The following is a 19,925-nucleotide window of genomic DNA, read 5'->3' on the forward strand; positions in this document are numbered from 1 at the left end:
TGCAGCGGAGCGGTCTCAGCGTCACAAAAGAGTCAAAAGCGTGAGGTTTAGCTCCATAATTAGGCGTTCAAAAGTGTTAAAGAATGTAGGGGAAGGACTCGTGATACCATGGAGTTCCCAAACATTTATCGTTGCCTTCGGTGGCCCTACTTGCCGTTTTGGTACGAGTCCCATTAAACTAGCAGAACAATACCACACGTTGCTGAGATCGCTTTCCACTCGAGTCATGTCTTTGCAAGCGATGGGGATTATTATTATTATTATTATTTTTATTATTATTATTGCATGGGATGTGGGGTCGCGGAGAGTGCTTTGGAAGTAATCTGTTGTTGTTGTCGTCTGGGAGCAACATGGGGTTTCGATAAAAGAGGAGAGAAGGGGCGCACGGGGGATGCCAATCCAATCTTCTCCATCATTATTGCTGGGGTAGAAATTTTCTATGGATGCCAAGCTGTCCCCTCTCAAGATAAGGAATCAATCTTCATTCCCTTCCATACTTTCCAACAGACGTATGCGTTCATTTTATTCACAATTCGAAACCAAGAAAATACCCTTCTCTCCCACCTTCTGGTATCATCTAATTTCCATCAAAAGAAAGCAAAATTAATCTTATATCCTATATGACCTTTTGAGTTGTTCGTAACTTCTTTTAATCAATGCTATTGATTTATATTGATTGACGAGGGATTTGATTGACGTGACTCGTGGCATAATATATCATAGAGCATAGAGTTTTTTGTTTTGAGAGGGAGGTTGAGATAGACAAAAAAAAAAAAAAAAAAAAAATGAAAATTCACTGTCGTTTACAGGAAGGAATCTTGTGTTCTGATGAGATCTTAAAGGGTGAAATATCCAGAGGCATAGATATGGAACCTATTGTGGTTTTGATTAGTCAGGTGATTAGATCAACAACAAATTGGTTGACTTGATACTGATAGGTTAAACCCTGTTTTCTGGGTTACGTTCCCTATAGACCTACCTGTAAACTAGCCACCTCCACTCTCCCCCTTACGCCCTCCAACACATAAAAAAAGAGAGAATTTTCACATCCAGAGTTGAATTATAGTCTGCATACTTTTCTGCCCTTGCCCTTGATGAGCCTGCCATTGTTTCATATAATAATAAAGACACTGCCATTGTTTGTGTTGCATGACTAGCTTCACACCGGCTCCAGTAATCATGCAAAAAGATGCACGCACAGGCCTTGAGATGAATCACACAAGATTTTACTACGCGCAGCACTAATCATGTGTCCTTTTAAGTGCCTGTTGTAGGCTTTTTGGACAGTAGGGTGCTCTCAGGGATTATAAAATCCAAGCAGAAGCCTTGCGACAATGCTGCTGTCTTCATCTGATTTTTAGTATATTAAAATACAATTGAATGTGGATGGATATATGTGTAATGGTGTTCATCTTTTGGCTCTTTAATTCTGCCTCAACTATTTCAATGGTTTTGTTAATTTCACACAGAGGTCTGGTTTCCAAGTTTTTGGTAGTAAAGTTATCAGGGAAGCAATTTTTTATGTTTTTTTTTCTTCGATTTTACTTAGATTTTGATTTCCAAGCCTGATAAATGTGTTAGTGAAGTAATTAATGAAGGCGTGATTTCCATTTCTGAGTTTGATTTCTATGTCTGCGAGTCTGGTTTCCAAGTCTGATGATTGTGAGGTAAATATTTTGAGTCAAATTTATCCAGAGTTTAATTCTTAATCTTTCATAAATTTGTTAAAAGATGATTTATTACTGGAAGAAAATTCTAAGCTGATACATTAAATGCTCGCATATAGCATATTTAGCACACAAAATGTGATTCATCTGCCCAGCTAGTCATCTCTATAATTAGAGTGCAATTTAAGTCCAATAATTAATGGAAAGATGTTGACAGCAAGAGTCTTGGGAGATGTTTGAAGTGACTACGGGACATAGGATGACTCACTTGGATTTATCTCCAACTGCAGTGCAAGATCTTTCTTTGTTGGATGGAGAACATTAATCCAATGTGTTGCCTCGGATCACAAGTAGAAAGTGAACCTCGTTGCCATATGACTTGACCAAGTAATAAATAGGACCGGTTTTATGTTCCGCAGATTTTGTTCTTCGAAACGCACACTATCATGTCTGGTCTTCGATTTTGACTGCATTGGAGTGAGTGAGCTACCGGTTTTGCCTTACCACATCTGTGCTTTCTTTATGTTGGACAGCCTTGCAGTATTTTAAAAAAGAAATCAATTTTTCAAGGGAGAAAAGTTAAAAATAAAACAGATAATATTTCTTCTTCTCGATAGATTAAATTGTGATGAGAAAGCTTCACTAGTTTCATTAATATAAATCCGGAAAGATTTCCTCTATCAAGATTAAGTAGTTAAGAGAGATTTTCTTTAGTAATTATAGAAATTTTATCTTTTATCACGTATTAAGCTCTTTGACATCGATCTTGGACTAATACAATGAAAATATTTTACGGGTGAGCAGTTTTTAGAGAGTATGCTAGTTAATCAGTCATATGTATGTGAGAAACACATAATTGATGTCTGATAATTTAATCCTGAATGAAGTAAAAATCGATGACAATATGTTTCATACGTGAGTGGAACACTAGGTTGACACATAGATAGGTAACTCCGACATTATCACAATTAAGTTCTACAACAACGATGGCGAGTTTCTTTAGTAAATTCGTGACCCAATTGAGTTCTACAATAACGGTGGCGATAGTTTGGTATTCAATTTTAGTTGTAGACCTTACGATTGTCTTCTGCTTTTTTGAACTTCAATTGATTGGATTTGCTTCAAAAAATATAATATACCCCGATGTAGATATTCTATCACTAATATTTCCTAACCATTTAGCATTGACAAAGGCATGGAGATAAAGTGATGAGTGTTTATAAATAAAGAGTCTATGATTAAGGATTCCTTTGAGATATCACAAGACTCATTTTACTGTAGACTAATGCATAGTGGATGGTCGATGCATGAATTATGATATTTTATTGACTGCAAATGAGATGTTTGGACACGTGAGAGATAAGTATTATAAGGAGCCATGTACTTGTCGGTATTGTGTAGGATTCATAGTAGCACTACCATTATATAATTTGAGTAATTCAGTAGTAGAGAGTGGAGTGGCAACCTCTTTGGCGTTCCGCATATTTGTCTTTGATAATAGATCTTAAATGTACTTTCTTTGAGATAGAAAGAGTCATAAAGATGTGTACATTGCTTCTACTCCCAAAAAGTAGCTCAAAATTCCTAGATCTTTGATGGAGATTCAATTTACCAATTTCTTAAGGAATCCCTTGATCTCTATTGGATTGTTGCCTATGACGATAATGTCATCCACATAAGATATATTGTACCACCATTTTGTTATCATAGAAATAATGAAGTGTCAAACTTATAGTTGATAAAGCTAGTTAATATAAAAAACGAGCCGAGTTTGATGTACCAAGATCTTGAACCTTAACAAAGTTCATAAATAGTTTTTTTGTAGTTTACAAACATGCCTTGGATATTGAGGATAGATGAAACCAGGATGTTGTTGCATAAAGACATCTTCAGTTAGAGTCTTTTGTAAGAAAGTATTATTAACATCCAATTATCATAAATGCTAATCTTTTGATAGCCAAACTCAGGATAAATCAGATTGTTATCGATTTAACAACGGGACTGAATGTCTCTGTGAAGTCAACACTAGGTCATTGATTAAACTCTTTAGTCACTAGACATGTTTTATATCTAGCAATAGATCTATCTGGGTTTTGCTTAATTCGAAAGACCCACTTACACTTGATGATATGTGAGTTTGTCTACAAAAGAGGATGGTTTTTAGGTACCCATTTGATTTTGGGTGCCTCAAAAATTGATCTACTAATTTTGTCATTCATCATTGAATTATTTATAGTTCTATTAGGAACCCATATCAACTTATATAGACTAATTTTCTTAAATGGACATTTGTAAACAACATGTCCGGATTTATAACAAAAGTTGCATTTCAAATGAGGTGAAACATGTAATGTAAGTCTTTTAATGAAGGTGGTAGGATTTTGGTGAGATCCTCTCACAAAACTAATTTCACTTCTATTTGTGACGTAATCTTTGTTTGCAAAGACTATGTCCAAGCCTTTGCTACTGACCTTAAACTTATTTAAGGTCTCTTTAAGTAGTAAATTCTCATCTTTTATTGCTTTTAAGTGTTCACACTTAGTGCATGAAGGAGTTTGAAGATTATCAAGCTTATTTTGTAATAAGGCATGCTCTTTCTTTAATAGATTGAACTTCTTACTAATAGTTCTACACTCATCAAATAATTCATGAAAAGCAATAGAAAGTTCATCGAAAGATAAATCTTTATTAATTAAATCACATACCTCTCCTCCTAAAGCCATTAGCGCGAAGTTTGTCTCCTCTTTGTTGCTAGCTTCTTCATTTTCGAAATCACTTGAGTCATCCCAAGTCACTTTTAAAGCTTTCTTCTTCTTTGGTTGCTTCTTCTTGGCTTGGAGGCATTCATTTTTAAAGTGCCCCGGCTTCTTGCATTCGTAGCATATTACTTGGTCCTTTTTATGTTCAAGTTTATTTTTGGTATCATTTTTAAATTTATTTTTTCTTATAAATTTTTTAAATTTTCGAGTTAAAAGTGCAATGTCATCGTCACTGTCCTCATCACTTGATGTTTCTTTCAAGTGGTCTTCTTGTGTTCTAAATGTCATATCCTTCTTATTCTTTGGAAGAGGGTTCTCGAGCTATTCATGAGCATGACACATCATTTCGTAGGTCATAAGAGACCCAATAAGTTCTTCGAGAGGAAATATTTTAAGATCCTTTGCCTCTTGAATGGTCGTAACTTTTGGATCCCAACTCTTTGGAAGGGATCTTAAAATTTTAGTTACTAGTTCAAAGTTAGAAAAACCTTTACTAAGAGCTTTGAGTCCATTGATGACATCCGTGAAATAGGTGTACATGTCTCCGATGGACTCACTTGGTTTCATCCGGAAAAGTTTGTAAGAATGCATAAGAATATTGATTTTGGACTCTTTTACTCAACTAGTGCCTTCATGAGTGACATCAAGAGTTCTCCAAATATCAAAAGTCGAATCATAAATCAAAACGCGATTAAATTCATTTTTGTCAAGTGCACAAAACAAGGCATTCATAGCCTTTGCGTTTAAAGCAAAAACCTTCTCCGATTTATCCCATTCGCTCATCGGAAAGAGAAGATTTTTTAAATTCATTTTTGACAATAGTCCAAAGCTCAAAATCCATGGAAATAAGGAAGATCCTCATACGAGTCTTCTAATACATATAATCTGACCCATTAAACATAGGCGGACGTGTAATAGAGTGACCCTCTTGCATGCCGGAGTAAGCCATCTCTCTTGGGTATTAAACCAAATATGAGAGTGAGCCTTGCTCTAATACCAATTGTTAGGATCAGAGTGACACTAAGAGGGATGGGTGAATTAGTGCAGCGGACTAAAACTCGTAAGTTTGAAATTGATTTCATAAATGTGTAGAGATTTTGATTCGATGAAGGATGACTTAGCTAAAATAGCTCGAGTAAAGGAAGTCACGAGTAGAGAGAAGAAAACCGAATAGTTTGCTGCTAAGAAGATAAGTGGTTCAGAAAATTAAACACTCACACATTCAAGGAACACCACAATATAAAGTAGTTCGATCAAATGACCTATATCCACTTACGAAGCCTTCTTCGATGAGGCTCCCAACTTCCACTAGCAAATCACTTTGAAGGGGAAGGATCAAATACCCCTCTTATAACCTTTTTACAAGTGATTCATACTGTTATAGATTTTTCAAAGAGAAAGAGGGAGGTGAACACTTAAGCTATTGAAAACAAGACTTTGCTTGAGCTTTTTCTCACTTTCTAACTTGTCAAAAAGGTGTCTTCTCTGCTGAGAATTGAGGGGTATTTATATGCCCTAAGAGAATTCAAATTTGGGCTCCAAATTTGAATTACTTTTGGGTTCCCGATGCTAGCGGTGCCATCGCCTGTCAGTGTCTGACACTGATAGTGTACTAACGGTGCCACTGTCGGAAATCTCGGGTTCTGGGTGGTGCCACCACCCAGTCCGACGGTGCCACCGCCCAACCTTACGGGTCACTGGTTGGGCTCCTAATTTAGCCCGGACCAATCTATATTAGGGCCCAGTTGGCCCCTAACCAGATTTTAGGATTAACCCTTAATCCTAACCCTAATTACATACAAACTATAAAATTAAGACATAGTCCTAAGCAGGTTTTTAACCGGAAACGTCGAGTTTCCTTCCGTCGAGTTTTCCGGTGAACTTCCGGCAGACTTCCGATACACCCTCGGATTTCTTTCGGCGGATTCCCAGCAGACTCTCGGTCTTGTGGCGAGTTCAGCGAGTCTTTAGCAAGTAGCCGAACCTTCTCGATAATCTCCATAAACCTCCAACGATCTCTTCGGCGGACTTCCGAAAACTTTGGCAAGTCCCTAATTCCTTCTCGGTTGGTTCCGGCAGCACTTCTGATGATTCTTCGGACTTTCGGCGGACTCTCGAACACCCATCGAACTTGACTCTGGTAGACTTACTTTATGTCTTCAAGCTATCATAGTTAATCTTGCATACTTAACTCAATAATATGGATTATATCAATTAACCCATAAATTGACTTCATCATCAAAATCCGAGATTCAACAAAGTGATGGTAGTGGGTTCAACGGGCTCAGAGGAAAATTTTGTGATAGCATGAAAGTTAAAGACGTGACGTAATTTGAAAATACTACTTTTGGAGTATGTTATCATGGGATGTACAAGTGTGATGGAATTGTTAGGTTTTGTGGGAGGTATAAATATTGGTGGAGAGTTACTAACACGTGCCTAGTTAGGCTAAGGTGCTTCGGTGTGACTAAGTCTAGGAGAAGACTTTCTTAAATTTGATGAGTGACCGCAACGAAGCAAAGGAGGAGAGGGGAAGACACTAACATAAGGAGGAGAAGAGGTTGTCGGTGTCGGGTGGAGAGTGGGAAAATGGCTGTGACAAGGTGCAAAGGTGGGTCGTGCTTCTTCCTAGGGCGTTGTTGTTGTAGCAATGGTAGTAGGTCAGCGAGGTGGCAAAGACGCTCGGGGCACAAACAGCAGCGATCAGTGAGGAAGAGAGCATTGAACTGATCAATGTTGTTGGAGGTGGTAGATTGTTGTCGGCTCAGATCAACATCGCTGGAGGTGGGTCGAGGTAGAGGAGGAAGCCCAAGGGGTGGAAGAAAGGCTCGCTGTTGTTGGCAAGGATGATGACGAGGACACGACGGGGAGCAATGCAACATAGACGATGACAGACTCATGATGGCAGGTGATCACGAGAGTGAAGAAGACTGAAGAAGGGGGTGGTCACGTCCATGATCGATCCTGAGAGTTAGTTGACTTTTAAGATTGTTATCGCTGGATAACAAGAAAGAAGTCTTACTCAATGTAAGATTACTCTGATACCATGATAGATTAAAACATGATATGAAAGCTTGATCAGTTTCATTAACATAAATCTTATTTATACATGTTAGAGAAATATTTCTCGTGTAGTTACAGAAATATTCACGAAACTTTGAATTATCACGTGAACTTTGAGGATTTGATGATGTCAGCCTCTCTGACACCTGCTATTCTCTTCTTCTTGATGATCTGTATTAATTCTTTCATAGTTCCTTGAGCTGTTTAGCAAGACATCACTCGGCGACTCAGTCCAGAACGATGGATCTGCCTGACCCTGCCACATCTATGTCATTGCTTCTTTCAGATACTTCTTTTGATAGGTAAATAGACACATGAAGTTTTGAACGGAGAGGAGAAGAGGAAATGTGAAAAGGACTAGATTCCTGTAGAACCGCGACACCTGGCTTTTTCCCTTGAACTGGAGCAGAGTATGTTTTTGGGATCAGAGAAAGAGGGGGAAAGACGTAGAATGATGCGCGCACACACATCGACAGGAATGAGAGGAGTAAGAAACAAGAAAGAAGGGCAGGCATGGCGACAAAATCTACAGGGGGCAATCCCTAGGAATGAGGCAGACTTAGAGGAGCAAGGGGACAGTCCTTCTCTTCTCCCCATTCACATATCCCTTCCCCTTTACTTTCGCAGCGTACAGTGTACGGCGCATAGAGAAGAGAGAAAAAAAAAAAAAAAAAATTAGGTTTCTGAGTTTTTTTGCTTGACGATCGGTGGCTAAACGTTGTCAGTTTTAACCCAAATTTTATGTAGAGAATCCTTGCAGCAAACTCTACAATTCTAACGGTGTTGATCTATAGTTTATCCTCTCTAAGGTACTTTTCTGTGATATTCACTTTGTGAAACCTAGAATTCTCTTTTGAGGAGATCCAACATATATGATGAAGATATGCTATTCTTGAGCCAAGATCTATGATCTTGATGTTATTCTGATCCTTTAGTTATTCTAGAGAAGACCTACTGTAAACCTGTTATTATTATTATTGATAGTGAAAGTTTAAGGTAGATTACGGTCCCGTGGTTTTTCCCACATTGGGTTTTCCACGTTAAAAAAATTTAGTCTCACTGTGTGATTAATATTTGCTCTATTGTTTATGCCATGCTGGTTGATATTTTCATTTGGATATCAAGTTGGTATTTTGATGAGGAACCTATTTTAATACACAAAGAGGGAAAGAATTATTCCGCTTTAACAGGTTTCTTCCCAACAAGTGGTATCAGAGCAACATGTTGTTTGATGCTAGTTTTTCTTGTGTGATTGAAATGAAGTCTGATGGTATGATTAAATTGAACTCATCAAATTATTCAACTTGGAGGCGTTTATTGCAAAGATTTGTATAAGCCCATCAAGGTTAAAGATAAACCTTCTACTATGGACGATGAAGAATGGGAAGTTCAACATAGAAAAGCTATTGCCTATATTAGAAGATGGATGAATATAAACTTGCATGAACATATTTCAGATGAAACCAGAGCTGATGTTGTTTGGCAAAGGTTAGAAAACCTCTTTGCGAAAAAGACAGTGGGAAATATAATTTCTCTCCACAGAAGGCTTGTAAATTTGAAGTATAAAGATGGTGGTAACATTGTTGAGCACATAAGCCTATTTCAGAATCTTGCAAACAAGTTGGTTGCTATGAAAATGAATATAGATGATGAGATGCAGGGATTATTACTTCTGAGCTCTTTACCAGAAAGTTGGGAAACATATGTGGTGACTATTTATAACTCCACACCAGAGGGGACTTTAACCATAGATATGGTTAAAGACAGTTTGCTAAATAAAGATGCCAGAAGGAAAGAACAGGGTGAATCTTCTTCTGGGGCATTTGTTACTGAAAAACAAGAAAGACGTGGAAGAAGTCATAGCATAAATTCACATGGATATAGAGGAAGATCTAAGTCTAGAAGAGATATTAAATGTTTTCACTGTAATAGGCCAGGTCACATGAAGAAAGAGTGTAGGTTTTGGAAGCGAGAACATAATGAAATAAAGAAAAATGAGAAAGAGACCAATACAGTTGCTGCTGAAGGTAATATAACTATTGTTTGTGATGACAGTTGTGTCAGTCTTGTAGCTTAGGACAGTAACTGGGTAATTGACTCTGGTGCTTCATTTCATGTTACTTCTCATGGTGATTTCTTTAGATCTTACACTATTGGTGATTTTGGTAATGTCAAAATGGGAAACAGTGATACTAGTATTGGAAGCAAATTGATACTCAAAGATGTAAGGCATGTTCTAGGTATTCGTCTTAACTTGATATCTACAGGTAGACTTGATGATGAGGGTTTTGCACATTATTTTGGTGAAAGCAAATGGAAACTCACTAAAGGTTCTCTGATTGTGGCAAAAGGAAAGAAGATTAACTCTTTTTATGTCATGTAAGCTAAGCTACATAAAGGAGAGATTAATGCAATTCAAAAAGGTGAAAGTATAGATCTTTGACATAAGAGACTTGGACATATCAGCGAGAAGGGACTTCAAACTCTTGCTAGAAAGCAGTTCTTACCAGAGTTGCAAGGTATATCTCTTAAATCTTGTGATCATTGCTTAGCTGGAAAAACACATAGAGTTGCATTTCAGACATATCCATCATCTAGAAGATCAGATGTTCTTGATTTAGTTCATACTGATGTTTGTACCATGCAAACTAGAACTCTTGGAGGTGCTCTTTATTTTGTCACTTTTATTGATGACCATTCTAGAAAAATGTGGGCTTTTGCTTTGAAATCTAAAGACCAAGTACTCGATGCTTTCAAAGAGTTTCATGTCAGTGTTGAAAGAGAAATTGGTAGAAAACTAAAGTGTATTCGATCAGATAATGGTGGCGAGTACAGGGGTCCTTTTGAGAATTATTGCAAGTTTCATGGTATTAGGTTTGAGAAAACAGTTCCTAAAACTCCTTAGCAGAACGGTGTGGCAGAAAGGATGAACAAAACCATTGAAGAAATGATTAGGTGTATGCTTTCTCACGCCAAGTTACCGAAGTCATTTTGGGGGGAGGCTATGAGAACTACAGTTGACCTAATAAATCTTTCTCCATCAGTTCCTCTGCAAGGTGATGTTCCAAAGAGAGTATGGAGAGGAAAAGATATATCTTATAATCATTTGAGAGTCTTTGGGTGTAAAGCATTTGTTCATTTTCCCAAAGATGAAAGGTCCAAGCTTGATAATAAGGCAAAAGCATATATCTTCTTGGGATATGATCATGAAGAGTTTGGGTACAGATTATGGGATCCAGTGAACAAGAAGATTATTAGAAGTAGAGATGTTGTGTTTCTTGAAGACCAATTGTTTGATGATGGTGATAATATTGAGAAGCCAGAAACCTCTGTTTATATTCCTTAGAGTTTGGGTCCAGTTCCTTCACCTGTAGTTCATGATGATTATGGGGGAGATGAACAAGAAGATTGTGGTGAGAATACCAGTGATGATACACCTACAGTTGATGATGCTGAACCAACTGAACTAGCACCTCCACCACCAGTTGAGATTCCATTGAGTAGATTCACTAGAGAGCGACAACCCTCTACCAGATATCCTCCACATGAGTATATTATGCTTACTGATGAGGGAGAGCCAGAAATTTACCAAGAAGCTATTCTACATGAAATTAAGAATGAGTAGGTTAAAGCCATGCAAGAAGAGATGAGATCCTTGTTTGAGAATCACACTTATGACTTAGTAAGATTGCCTAAAGAGAAGAAAGCTCTTAAGAACAAGTAGGTTTATAAATTGAAGACCGAAAATAATAACTCACAACAAAGATACAAGGCACGACTAGTTGTGAAAGGATTCAGTCAGAAGAAAAGTATTAACTTTGAAGAAATATTTTCTCCGGTTGTAAAAATGTCCTCTATCCGAGTTGTTCTTGGTTTGGCTGCCCACTTGAATTTAGAAGTTGAACAACTTGATGTAAAAACAACATTTTTTCATGGTGACTTAGAAGAAGAAATTTACATGGAGCAACCAGAATGTTTCAAAGTCAAGGGAAAAGAAAATCTAGTATGTAAACTTAAGAAAAGCTTATATGGACTCAAACAGGCACCTAGACAGTGGTACAAGAAGTTTGATTCCTTTATGATGAGCCAAGGGTATGATAGAACCATATCTGATCATTGTGTGTTTATGAAGAAATTTTCAGATGATGATTTTATTATTTTACTGCTATATGTTGATGATATGCTGATTGTTGGCCATGATGTTGGAAAAATTGAAAAGCTTAAAAGAGAGCTAAGTAAGTCTTTTGCCATGAAAGACTTGGGATCGGTGAAACAAATACTTGGCATGAAGATTCTTCGTGATAGGAAGAAAAGGAAGATTTAGCTATCTCAAGAGACTTACATTGAAAAGGTTCTTGAAAGATTCAACATGAGTAAAGCCAAAGCAGTTTGTTCCCTACTTGTAGGTCATTTCAAGCTTAGTTCGAAACAATGTCCTACAAGTGAGAAAGAAAAAGAAGAAATGTCTAGAGTGCCTTACTCATCTGCAGTAGGCAGTTTGATGTATGCTATGGTTTGTACTATGCTAGATATAGCTCATGCAGTTGGAGTTGTCAGCCGATTTCTCTCTAATCTTGGAAAGGAATATTGGGCAGTAGTGAAATGGATATTAAGATATCTAAGAGGTACTTCCAGGTTGTGTTTATGTTTTGGCAGTGATGAACCTGTGTTAGAAGGTTACACAGATGCAGACATGACAGGTGATACTAATTCCAAGAAGTCCACTTCGGGATTCTTGATGACATTTGTAGGAGGAGCAGTCTCTTGGCAGTCTAAGTTACAGAAATGTGTTGCTCTATCAACCACAGAAGCAGAATACATAGCAGTTACTAAAGCTTGTAAGGAAGCTTTATGGATGAAAAAGTTTCTACAGGAATTGGGCTTGAAACAGGAAGTATATACTATTTACTGTGATAGTCAAAGCGTCATTCACCTCTCCAAGAATTCAACATACCATTCTAGATCCAAGCATAATGATGTGAGATATCACTGGATTCATGATGTACTTGAGATGAAAGAATTACAATTGAAAAAAGTACATACCAATGATAATGGTTCAGATATGTTGACAAAGTCTTTGCCTAAGGAGAAGCTTGAAGCATGTAGGCAAAGAGCGAGCTTGGTACAACCTACCATATGAGCTGGAGGGGGAGAATTGTTGGGTCCAGCTCATATGTGGACTTGGACAATTGGGCTTATTGAGCCCAAATCAGCAAATAAAAGAAATTAAAAAGAGGAGAGAGAAGGTGAGGAAAAATAGATCTGATTGCAGCGTGCAGTGTACGACGTGCAGGGGAGAGAGAAAGATTAGGTTTCTGAGTTTTTTGCTTGACGATCGGTGGCTAAACGTTGTCAGTTTCGACCCAAATTTTATGTGAAGAATCCTTGCAGCAAACTCTACAATCCTAACAGTGTTGATCTGCAGTTTACCCTCTCTAAGGTGCTTTCCTGCGATATCTACTTTGTGAGACCTAGAGTTTTCTTTTAAGGAGATCCATCCTATATGATGAAGATATGTTATTCTTGAGCCAAGATCTATGATCCTTGATGTTATTCTGATCATTTAGTTATTCTAGAGAAGACCTACTGTAAACTTGTTATCATTATTATTGATAGTGGAAGTTTGAGGTGGATTACGGTCCCGTGGTTTTTCCCACATTGGGTTTTCCATATTAAAAAGATTTGGTCTCACTGTGTGATTGATTTTTGCTCTATTGTTTATGCTGTGCTGGTTGATATTTTCATTTGGATATCAAATTGGTATTTTGATGAGGAACCTATTTTAATAAGGGAAAGAATTATTCCGTTTTAACGTATTTCTTCCGAACAACTTTTGCTCGGCTTGATTAGGATGACAAACGATGAGTTCTTTCCAACATGGATTGGATCTCTCTCTCTCTCTTTTGATAATAGATCCTCTGGTATATCTTTCTTTTCTTCTTGTAAGTGGTTTGGTGGGGATTTCTTTGTTTGTCTTTTAGCTATTTGCTTGAGGAATTTATTACAATCTTTGTACGTCATGGTTCCAACAAATACGTATTTATAAGACTCGGTAGCATCATATGGTTTATGCATATATATTTTTTGTTTATGTATAAATATTCAACTCTTTTTATTTTTATTTTTTTTCCATTTAGATAATGTTCTAACCAGCAGAAATACAGACATAAAAACAAAAAAAACAAACAAACAAACAAAAATGCAGATACCTACTGTCATAGCTATTATGCTTTCTTTTAAAACAGCTATTCACTACTATGAACTAGTTTTAAATGTCATGTACATATTAGCTCCTGCATTTGAACTAATTATTGATTAGATTGTCTTTATCGTTGTTCGCAATCTGACATTATTTAACATGTAGAACCTCATAGTAAGTGATATATATCAATATAATATGAATACTTGGGAAATTGATCTATTTTTCATTTTTAATTGATTTTAATATGTTGATGAAACCACCCTCTCATTTTTCACATAAGAAACAAATAAAATTACATTTAATAGTGGAAGAAGGTTTTGTCTAAAAATGTAGAATGTTGTTCTAGTTAAAAATAAAAAAATATCTATGGTGACCATGTGCATTCCTAAATAAATATAGGAATAATGAGTGTGGGGAAGGCAATAGCTGGTTTAAGTAGTAAAGAATTAAATATATCATTACAAGCATCTTAATCAAATTTCACTTTGATTACTTATGTAAAAAATTTACTTATTCTTCGTAAAAAAAAAAAAAAATAGTGGGTGTGAGGAGGGCGCTGATGCCACGTGAAAGATAAATGAGAGAACAACTGAAAGCAAGGTCAACGGTTTACGCCGGAGCAATAAAAGATTGGTGGCTCACAGCATCCAACGCACCACCGAGGAGTCGGCCACTGGTGGGATCAATTTATGCAATCCTCGCAGTGGGGATGGGGGTTGGGATCGATTTATGCAATCCACCCAGCAGGGTTGGGGGTTGGGGGTCCAGGGTTGGGGGTTGGGGGTCGGGAGTTGGGAGTTGGGACCAGGAATCCATTTGCTTCGAATATATTCGTCTTCTTCTTCTTGATGTTATTATCATATTCCCACTCCTATTCCTCGGACCCCAACCATGGAGGTGATGTGGGCGACAGCTCGCAATATGATTAATGATCATGGAGGTTGCCGGCAGCCTTGCAAGCAGCACCCACCTGAAGTAGCACTTGGGGTGAGTGCTTGCAGTCCTCCACCGGGACGGGCTCTATGGATATCGTTGTCTGTGACACTACTACTTGAGAGTAGATCAAATCGGATCGATAATAATAAAAAATTAAAATAAATTAAAATAAAAATAAAATTACCCTTCACTTTTTATAAAAAAAATATTTATTTTTAATTATAAGATCGAAAAAAAAAACTACCTTTTTAGATGGTCTTAAGATTTAGTCGATAACTACAAATGTCAGAAGTTTACATCCAATAATAATATACTTTGTCATCACTAAGTCGACTTAGACTCAATGTGTTAATGACACTCAAATGTTTAATTAGATACTAGAAACGAGGAAAAACCACAAGATTTGAACTCATGACAATACTATCTTAGGTAACCAACTTTAAAAGTCATTAATATATGCTTTAGTAGAGCGGAAGAAACGAAATCTGAGTCTCATGTCACAATCCAATCAAGCCTAGTGATCCAAAGCCCAAACCATCGGATTAGCGGCGTAATGTAGAATGGGGGTTGTGCTGGATCTCTTCACCTAGGGATCTTGTACACGGCAAAGAGTAACCATGGGAATCTTCCATGTACTTGGAAGGAAAGGTAGCAGTGCAGTGCCGATCATTAGAGCTTAAAGGAACAACATGTAAGAGCACAGGCTACGATGACAATACAACGGAGAGATGAAGAACTAGGCAATGCCGCGTGGGGATCGATTGCATGCATGCAGAGGCATCATGGCAAGCCACTGACTGCTACGAAGAAGATGAATAGTACGCTCTATATCTATCTTTCTTTGGAAGATTCGCAGGAGGTAATTAATTAAACCTTCCTAAATTGTATGCAAATAAAATTCCGAGGAAAGAGAACCACAAGAACTCTCATTCTGATATATGGTGGGACTTATATATAGTCCATAACAATTCATTTAAAAGCTTTTAGTTGATCGATGGGAGATGATAAATCCATTTATTATGTTCTCAACACTCCTCTAATATTGTTGAGGATCTCACATCTTTATTAGAGCCATTGATCAGATATTGGCACTGTTACTGTGTTGGCAAATCACTGTGCTTATTAAATCTATGTGTGTTCTACAGTTATGTTATATGAATATAACCACAAATTCTACTTAAATAATATTTTACTTGCTGACTGACGAAATGAAAGGTAGTAGGTTTAATCACCCTTTTTCTTTCTCTTCACAAGTCAAGTTCCGTTTCCTTAAAAGAAAGAAAAAAAAAAAGGTAAAAAGGATCAATCTCATGTAGCAGCATATCATGATTCTTGAAGGTTGTAGCAGCTGTTGTAGGTTTAATCTATGTTGCAAGGTCAGTACTTGTGTAGAACAATTGTTTAGGACACCAAAAAGCTCCCCTGTTCGATGCTTTCTTACATTTATTTTATTTTATTTTATTTTTTTATTGGGAGGGGGGTGTGATTTTATGTATGCATGTATGTATGCAACTTGCTAATTAACCACTTTATACATACCATGTTAATACTACTCTTTATTTGCTATTTAGCATCAAAACTACTATTGTTACGGATTCATAACTTTTTTAGTCGTGACCTCGGGGTCGACGCGGCTGGTTCCGGGCTCCGAATGGCTGGGATCAGACGTGGCTTCCCTCGGGGTGTTGTGGTGGCTGACACAGGGGACCTGGCTGGAAAGTTCTACGGCGCCAAGTGGATTCAGCAGCGATCGAGTACCTGCACACAGGTCGGGTCGGTTGCTCGGCCCGACCCCTCCGACGACCAAGTTAGTGATGGGGAGAGGAGTTTTTTTTTAATCCCCCCTTGCCCGTGGGGAGCCAGGGGGTATTTATAAATGGGTTTGATGTTACCTGATGTGCCATCCTGTCGGGGCAGGGTCGTACCTCTGACGGCGTCTGTCGTCGTCATGGACGTTGCGTGGGAGGTCGAGCCGCCGCAAGGCATGGGGGTGTCAGTCAGCGCCTTCGCCTACCTCGGCCGGCCCCGAGGGGTCAGCCGAGGAGGTTGTTCGGGTACGGTGGGTGTGGGTGCGTGTCGTGTCGTTATTAATGCTCGTTCTAGGGCAGTGTGCCGCCTAGGGTGTCCGACGTGGGGGTGTATTACGTCAAATCCGGGGTGTTACGTCAAATTAATTTTTCTTACCCCTATCATATGCCCCACCCGAAAGGAGCCATGCGTCGGCTTTGCGTGTGGGGAGTCCGAGGCGTGGCTTCCTAGAGCAGTACAAGGACGAGGCGCGCGATTTAGTCGGGGGGCCGAGTAGGATTGGCCTCGGGGGCAAAGGAACCAATGGGGACCGAGGAGCACACCGCGGGCGGGGTGACCGCGCGGGTGTGGTCCTGGGATGGCGCGGGGCTAAGGGCCGAGGGGCACGACGCAGGCGGGGTGACCGCGCATGTGTGATCTCGGGAGGCGTAAAGCCGAGGGCCGAGGAGCACAACAGGCGGGGTGACCGCGCAGGTGTGATCTCGGGAGGTGTAAAGCCGAGGGCCGAGGAGCACAACAGGCGGGGTGACCGCGCAGGTGTGATCTCGGGAGGTGTAAAGCCGAGGGCCAAGGAGCACAACAGGCGGGGTGACTGTGCAGGTGTGATCTCGGGAGGCGTAAAGCCGAGGGTCGAGGAGCACAACAGGTGGGGTGACCGCGCAGGTGTGATCTCGGGAGGTGTGAAGCCGAGGGCCGAGGAGCACAATAGGCGGGGTGGCCGCGCAGGTGTGATCTCGGGAGGCGTAAAGCCGAGGGCCGAGGAGCACAACAGGCGGGGTGACCGCGCAGGTGTGATCTCGGGAGGTGTAAAGCCGAGGGCCGATGAGCACAACAGGCAGGGTGACCGCGTAGGTGTGATCTCGGGAGGATGGGGCCAAGGAACACGACGCAGGCGGGGTGACCGCGCAGGTGTGGTCGCGGGGGCCATCCGACCGAGTAGCACGATCAGGTGGGCAGGACACGAGGACGCGGCCTCGGGCACCACTCGGCCGAGGAACACGGCAGGCAGTCGGGCCGCACCGAGGGGGGTCTTGGTAGAGATCGGCTGAGGTGCTCAGTGTAGGTAGGCTGCGCCGAGGTGGGGGCCTCGGGCGCAATACGACCGAGGTAGTACTTTGGTTCTTGATCAGCGTTTGGCCGTTTGACCGTCGCGCGGGTGCGGGCGGCCAGGTTTCTTTTTCCCTGGGGAAGATCAAAGGGCCACCCTTCCTGGGCGTCGCTGGTTTTCGAGGTTGACATGATTAGGGACCCCGTACTTTGCACCGTGCTGTGATTTAAATGCCGCGCCCGCCGTAGTTATGGCGATGCGACGTTTGCGTCTTCGCAACGCACTTCAGGAGAGGAAAGGTCGTCGTTTCGGCGGGAAACCGGCTACAAGTAGCGCTCCATTGGTCTCTTCCACTTCTTGGTACCTGCATCCACTTCGACCCCCTCTTTGGGTGATTTAGCCTAGCACGCCCCACCTCCCAAGAGCTCGGTAAGGATGGCTTCCCCTCCTTCGTTCTCTCCTTCGCCTCCTCTTTCTGGGGCCGTCGGCGAGGAGGTGGCGTTGGCGAGCTCCCGCTCATCGTCCGAGGAAAGGGCCACCAAAGCCCTTGAATCACTGATGTGGCCGCACGATCTCGACTCCACCGTGAGCGAGTCGTCGCTTGGCCTCCTTCGGGATCGTTACAGTATCCCGGCGGAGTTCACGCTTATTGCCCCTGAGCCGGGGCAGCGGGCGTATGATCCCATACCTAAGGGCTTTGCCCTAACCGTGGATGCCTTCGAGGCCGGGCTACGCCTTCCGTTCCACCCCATCATAACTTCCTGCGTCGCGTGGTGGCGCATCTCTCCTTCTCAGATGGCGCCGAATTCTTGGCGCTATCTAGTGGCGTTCCTCGGGGAATGCTACTATGCCAAGGTCACCCCGAGCCGGTCTCTTTTCCTCTCCTGTTTTCGTCTGTCCAGGGGGTCGGGGGGCTATTACTTGTCTGCCCGACCGGGTTTCCGGGTCAGCGGGGCTCCTTCCAGCAACAAGGGGTGGAAGGAGCGCTTCTTCTATGTTTGTCATCCGGAGAGTTGGAACTTCGGGCTCCGGTGGGCGGCGCGCGCAGTCGATAATATTGCCCCGGCCTTGGATGAGGGGGAGCTCCGAGCCCTTCGAAGATTGAAGGAGATCCTACCGTCCTCTAGAGTCATCCGAAAGATGACCGAGGTGTGGTTGGTCGAGGCGGGCTTGAGCCCGGTACCTCGAGGTATGCCTTGAGAAGGTGGCGGTGGGCCTTCCAGTTTTATTTTTCTCCTTTAGGATACTAACCGGGGTCGATATGCATGTGCAGAGATGGTGAACCTCGCTGTGGTGCGTGGAGGACGCGTCCCGCGTGCCGCATCTCCGCGGCACCAGGTCGGCCTGGGCGTCGGCACTAGAGAGGCGCCAGTGGAGCTCGAGGTCGTCCGTCTTCGAAAGAAGGCCAAGGTCGTTGCTTCGAAGAAACCGACTCCCCCAAGGGCTTAGGAGAGCGTGGGGGCGGCGGAGTCGGGCTCGCACGACAGGCGAGGACGAGGTCGGGGCGAGGCCGGCCCGAGCAATGAAGTGGCGGGGAAGGCGCCTAGGGAGCCTTCGATCCGGGACTTGTGTCGTCTGCCCGCGGGGCCGCCGAACGACTCCTATCAGGCGCGCCTGATGGGCGAGCTTACAGAGGGCCAGCCTTCTGACCGACTGGTAGCCCGCTGGGGTGGACTGACACGCGGGACCCGGGTGTGGGCCGATGGGGAGACCGCGGTCGCGTTCATCCGAGGAGGGCTGCATCCCGACATGGCTCAGGAGATGTATACCATGCCCTCTGACGTACTGCTCGGTAAATCCGTGAAGTCATTGCTATGGGTAAGCGTCCAGTCGTTGATTTCCGGCATGTGGTTTGTCCGAGGATTGTTCTGACTTTCCTTTCGCAGGGCCAGCACTACGCCATGGCGTTGGCGGATCGCGTACGCGATGCAGGTCGGGCGCTGGGCATCCTGTGCGACCGGAATACCGAGCTGCGTAGGCAGCTCGAGGAGGTTCGCGCAGGGGCGGCACCGGAGGCGGTCGCGACAGCCGAACAGCGCTCCTTGGAGCTCGAGGCGGAGGTGACGCGCCTCTGGGTTGAAGCGGGGGCGGCCGACCAACGCATGTCGGCGCTGGAGGCCGAAGTCCTTTGCTTGAAGTCCGAGGCGAAGGCGGCTGAGGAGGAGAGAGACAACCTCCGAGGGCTCTTGGGGGGGCATAGTCCGAGGCTTGCCTAGCCCGAG

Source organism: Musa acuminata, chromosome BXJ1-5 (genome assembly GCF_036884655.1).
Source record: "Musa acuminata AAA Group cultivar baxijiao chromosome BXJ1-5, Cavendish_Baxijiao_AAA, whole genome shotgun sequence".
NCBI lineage: Eukaryota > Viridiplantae > Streptophyta > Magnoliopsida > Zingiberales > Musaceae > Musa > Musa acuminata.